The 5,893-nt window shown below is 41.5% G+C and overlaps 1 pseudogene; it reads right to left on the bottom strand.

Moving 5' to 3' along the window:
• Positions 1–1,089: 1,089 nt before the first annotated feature.
• On the bottom strand, positions 1,090–3,231 carry LOC106421973 (annotated as a pseudogene).
• Positions 3,232–5,893: the final 2,662 nt, after the last annotated feature.

Here is a 5,893-nt window from a genome sequence, read left to right on the forward strand (position 1 = left end):
CTATTCCTCAGTTCCACTCTCATGCCTTTGAGGAAACGGCGGATTAAGTCGTGATCACTCAGGTAGTGACCCGCAAATCTCCGAAGTCGGTTGAACTCGTCTCCGTAGTCTCGTACATTCCTTGACCCCTGACGGATGTCCTGAAACTTGCTTTCCATCGCGTCCATGGCTTCTAAGGGGAAGTACTTCCCATTGAATGCTTCCAGGAAATCATCCCAGGTCAGTCGTATCCCGTGTGACCTTCGACCACTTTGTCCCACCACACTAGTGCGTCGTCCTTAAGATAGTGAGCAGCCAGGTCCCTACGGAACTCCGGTGGGCACCTTGCAGAAGCGAAGTTCCTCTCGAGTTGACGTCTCCAGTTATCCGCGACAATTGCGTCGGCCTTTCCATTGAAAAACTCCGTCTGCATACTCTTCATGTGTCTCAGCATGTCCCAGTAGTTGGGGCCTGGGGCGTGCACCACCGCAGGCACTGCCGGGGGTGGTGGCGGTGGTGGCGGATTCTGGGCCGCCCCAGGTGGTATGGGGTTGTCCCCCGCCTCTGCGGCGGCTTCACCATTGGGCAATTGACCCCCATAGGCGTCACGGTATCTTTGCAGTTCTGCCAGGAGCGCTGCATTCACCACGTTCGGCATTTCCACTGGGTTCCCATTCTTGGGTGCGCCCTCTCTTCGGCTTTCTGCCTCGCTGGAGGCTTGAGACGCAGACCTGGTGACCCGTCGTGTCGCTCTCGGGATGGCCGCAGCTGGCCTTGCAACTCTGGCATTCTTGGGAGGCATTCTGTTGACAAGTGAAGGAGTATTAGCTACGGTTCTACTCGTATTCTATTGTCCACCGAGTGAGCTAGGAGTTCCGTCCGAGTGGTGCATTTTTTTTTTTTTTTTTTTTAAACTCCTTTTTGAAACACTTAGAAAAACGTTCGGAAGAAGTCCTTTTGAAACCCTTTTTTTTTTTTTTTTTTTTTTCCTACTTCTACCCGACCCTGCCCTTCCCACCCGGGACAGCACCGGGTGGGTTTAACCTGGCTCTGATTCCAATTGTAATGGCCTTGGCCCGATGAACCTTATCAAATGCTTTACCCCAAACCTTTTCGTTCAAAAACTCTTATTAAAACTCGAATTGTCTTACATAAAACCAAACTCAACAAAACTGAAATGTCGAATAAAAACTTAAGAAGAAATGGTTGAAAGAAAGGAGTCATAAATGAAAGACTCGAGAAAACACTTGCACCATACGGACATCTACTCCCGCTCCCTCTCGGCCCTACCTGTAAAAAGAGGGGTGAGTACATAATACTCAGTGAGGGTAGGTTCTAGGAACCCACGAGCTCAACTCAGGAAGAGCAAACAATCACAAGTCATGAGCTAATAAGATCTATTACACAGAAACCCATACTACCCGACATGAACTAAAGACCTTACAATGCACATCCTTTTCATCTTTTCGTCCTTTTCATCAGTGGGTAGCCCCAACTAGGCTTCTACCCCATATTCTTGTGGATTGCCACATCTCCTATGGGTGCTTCCATATTCTTGTGGATTGGCCACATCTCCTATGGATACCTAGCGTGGACTACTACCCCACATACTTTCCTTAGACTCTCTATATGATCCCTTATTCGTACTTATTCTTACATCTTTCACTTATCATTCACAACACGTCTCAACACCTTATCATCATATTCTTGACCACCCTAACATGCCTACGTTCTTATCACTTCAACATGTACTATCGTCTAGACAAGATCAATCACATATCACATCACACATACACACAATATCTAGAACTGATTAACAAAGGACTAAGTCCCATTGGTTACTCAACATGAGGCAAGTTCACAGCCAAGTCCTCACCTTAGCTTTTTGCAGAAGTAGATCTGGATCTAGGTTTGGGGAACAGTCACTTCTCGAGATCTGATTTGAGAATCGGATTCACACAAGAGAGAGATGGGTTTATTATCTGTCATTTTCCAATGACTTAGAGCTAGAGATCTTAGTTTTACCTTTAGGGTTCAGATCTCAGTTGCTTGCACGAAACTGAATCAAGGAGGCGGCGGCTAGGAACTCGGTTGCGGCGGCTAGGAACTCGGTTGCGGCGGCTAGGGCTTCGCGGGCGGCTGGCTTCGCCGGAGATGGAGCGGCGGCGGCTTGAGGCGGAGGCGGCGGCGGGGTTCTGCTCAGGCAGGGCTTCGCTTGCTGTCTCTCTTGTGGCTGAACCCTAGGGAAACTTCTCCTTTTATAAGCAATGGGAGGGGTTATGTCTAGGGTTTCTTCTCCTTGGGCCTCCTGCACTTGAGTTTCCTTTTGGGCCGGGCCCGGGATGTTACAATTTCGTTCCTGAAGAAGTTACCACTATCAACTCTAGTCTTGATCTCCACCAGCCTCTCGAAATTTCCAGCAAAATATTTCTCCCCGTAACGTTTACCTTCAACATAGCTCCTGATTTTGTGAGAAATTGGTTCGCAATTCAATATCCCGATAATTAAAAAACGACTGTCTTGGATTCTTGGACACAAAAGGAGTCATGAACCGGTACAACTTCCTCGTCAGTTTCGTTAATCTATCTTCTCCCCAATCAGTAACGTACTGAATCTTACAGAGGTTGCCTGCTCTGTACGGGAACGGAGTCGCCGTCGGCGAAATCTTCGCCATCATGCCGCCGTATGGATTGAAAGCTATAGCTGCCGGAGTCTCAAGCTCGATCATCTTCCTCCAAATCGATTCTTGAAATCGGTTCAAGAACGTAATCTGATTTCCTCTTGATATACATCAAGGTTTCATTCCTCTCGACTCGAGTAGAACTTTCTCCGACGTACCCACTTGTATATCCGTCCAGAAAAGCACCGACTGGATCCAGCTCGTCACCGGACCAGACTCAGTTCTGGTAATCTCCGGTTTAGTATCGACAGAAGTGTTGATGCGTCTCCGAGGAACAGAGCTAAGAATGTTGCCCTGACAGTCTTTTGAGAAGAAACGGTGCCGTTTACAACCTCCATGGTCGTTCTTATGAAGATCTCTTCGGGAAGCTCCGGCGCGACATGTTGCCACCGGTGAACGACCTCCGTCGCGTTCTGCTCCAACGTCCGGGTGACTCTGAAAACGGTTTCAGGGACTTCGACGAGTTTTATTTTGTAGGCTAGGACAAGAAGAACGTGAGCAGTATTGTTGACATGAAGAGACATGCTTTTATCCAAGACTAGATATCGTTTTCTAAACTTAAGGGTAGTCATGTACCATAGATAATCACTTTAGTCATTGTTTACTACTTTCTGATCAACGAATTGGTTCATCCTCATATTCATTTGGTTGCTTAACCATCAATGAAGTCTGAGTGGTAATTTAAAAATTTTAACCCACAAAACTATGCATTTTGGTTACAACTTTGGATGTAATAATGATTGTTAGTATGAAAATTAATATACATATTAGAAGAAATAACTAATAACTTTGGCGGGATTTTAAGCCACAGTTTTACAATCTTGTAAAATGGTAACAGATCAAGCTCGGATAACATAAAATTCTCCTTGGAAATTAATTGTTGCATCTGAAGTTTCATTTCCGTTTCAAAAAAATCAGCTTGATCCTTCTTCGGCTTTATACTTCTTCGTCTTTCGCTTCTCCTAAAATATGTATCTAAAAAATGAAGAAAATATCTGCAGCACACCTTTAGAAAACTATGATCCAAATTCAAAGAGAAAAAGAGAGGTTCGCGAATTTATTCTCATCCGAGAGATTTCTTTTGTAATTTGATTTAGGATCTTTTTAGTGGTGAGCCTTGTCTTCTCATTCAGCTCTTACCTCTAGTTTTAGATTTTCCAGTTTTGAAATCAGTAATTGAGGCAAAGGCGAAAGTCTTTATAGTGAAATTTGGTATTTTCTCATGATTTTGGGTATACAACTATACATTAATCAATCGATGGTTGCTGAAATTTTGATTTTTAAAAAGTTTTGGTTTTAATTTGAAAATGGCTTAAACTGAATTTAAGACGGAGATTATTACTGATTTAAATCTAAAAAAATTAAGGAGAATAACAAAATCACATATAAAATGTTTGACAAAATATGTGGGAGATCTTTGTGTCCACAATTCGTCTATCCACAATTTGCTCGGTCACAACTTTGATGTCCATAATCTTTCTATCCATAACTTACATGTCATAACCACATTTATCCATAAATACAATATGTTTGTCCATAACTCAAATTATTTATATTTTGATCAATAAAAATATTTAAATATAATTAGTCACACTTAAATTTAATTGATAAGTCTTTCTAACAATTTTAACAATGAACTAAATTGATTCTTTTCCATGAACTAAAGTAATATTTAAACAAGTTTCAATTTCTCTGTCCACAATTTTTATGTTCACAACCTAGTCGTCTATATTTTCTTTGTCTGCAACACATTAATTTGTATTCGTTCACAATTTCTCTGTCCACATGTCTTCTTGCTTATCCTATTTGTCTCAACCATAGTTGTCTATAATGTATTATACTGAACCCGAAGTCCACACCCTAAACCAAACCGAACTCGTGGGTCCGGATCGGTAACGGATCCGTTCAAAATACCGAATGGGTTTCAAGGCCAAACTATTTGGACTTTGGGTCGGTTTGGTTACAAACCAATATCCAAATAAGGTAACCGATTAAACCAAGGATTTATAACATGTCTCGTGTATATATAAATCTAATCTATTAAAACAGAGTCCTATTTGAATTTATCATGACATGGTTTTTTTTGGACCTATTGAACATGTTGTGACTTAACATTTCTATTATTTCTACATATATTAAACCAACCAATATTAAATATATACCTTATCCATACCTTAATATTCAATATATTTTTGAAAGTATCAACGTGTTACATATTATTAAGAGATGATTACCATCTATATTATTAATATTATAGACCTAAGCAATACTCTATAAACGTGTTACATTTTTCTGGAAGTAACTTCTTTCTGATACGGGAACAAGATATATAGAACTCAAGATCAAGATATAAACAACACTCTTCTTTATTAAGCTTTAGAAAACTCACTCAAAAACTAAAGCAATTCAATCACACAACGCATTGCAATATGTCATTACTCGACATTGCTTATATAGAGATATTATATTTCCTATTCCTAATAGTAATCACACAAGTAATGATCCTTATCTCTTAAGATCATAATCTAACTAGGAATAGGTTACTTGACTCTTAAGCAATCATCTTCAAGCTTATTCCAACATTCTCCTCCTTAAGCTTGAACTCACTCTCACACACTTCAACAACTCCAATAAGTCGCCTCATCTCTTTAAACTTCAAACGGCCAAGTGATTTTGTAAGTATATCGGCTCTTTGTTCATTTCCCGGGACATGTTCAACTTCAACTTGTTCATTCTCAACGCACTCCCGTATGAAGTGAAATCTCCTATGAATATGTTTACTGCGACCATGAAACACAGGATTCTTTGTGAGTGCTATTGCAGATTTGTTGTCAACTTTTATGACCACTTTCTTGCTTGTTTCTCCAATAGTTTCACTCAAAAGTTCCTGAAGCCAAATAGCTTGCTTTGCAGCCTCAGTAGCTGCCATAAACTCAGCTTCACAAGAGGATAATGCCACTATCTCTTGTTTCTGAGAGCACCATGTCACAGGGCTACTTCCGAGATAGAAAACATGCCCGGTCGTCGACCTTCCATCGTCCAAGTCCACACTGTGCGAGCTGTCACTGTACCCGGTTAGTTCCAATCTCGTTGCTCGAGTAAAACGTAGACCGAGTGACGTTGTCCCGCGTAGGTATCTTAGAACCTGTTTTAAGGCTGCACTATGAGACTCCTTAGGGTCTTGCATAAATCTACTAAGAACTCCAACAGAGAACGAGAGATCAGGTCGCGTAT

The sequence above is a fragment of the Brassica napus genome, chromosome C7 (assembly GCF_020379485.1).
Source record: "Brassica napus cultivar Da-Ae chromosome C7, Da-Ae, whole genome shotgun sequence".
NCBI classification, from domain to species: Eukaryota; Viridiplantae; Streptophyta; class Magnoliopsida; order Brassicales; family Brassicaceae; genus Brassica; species Brassica napus.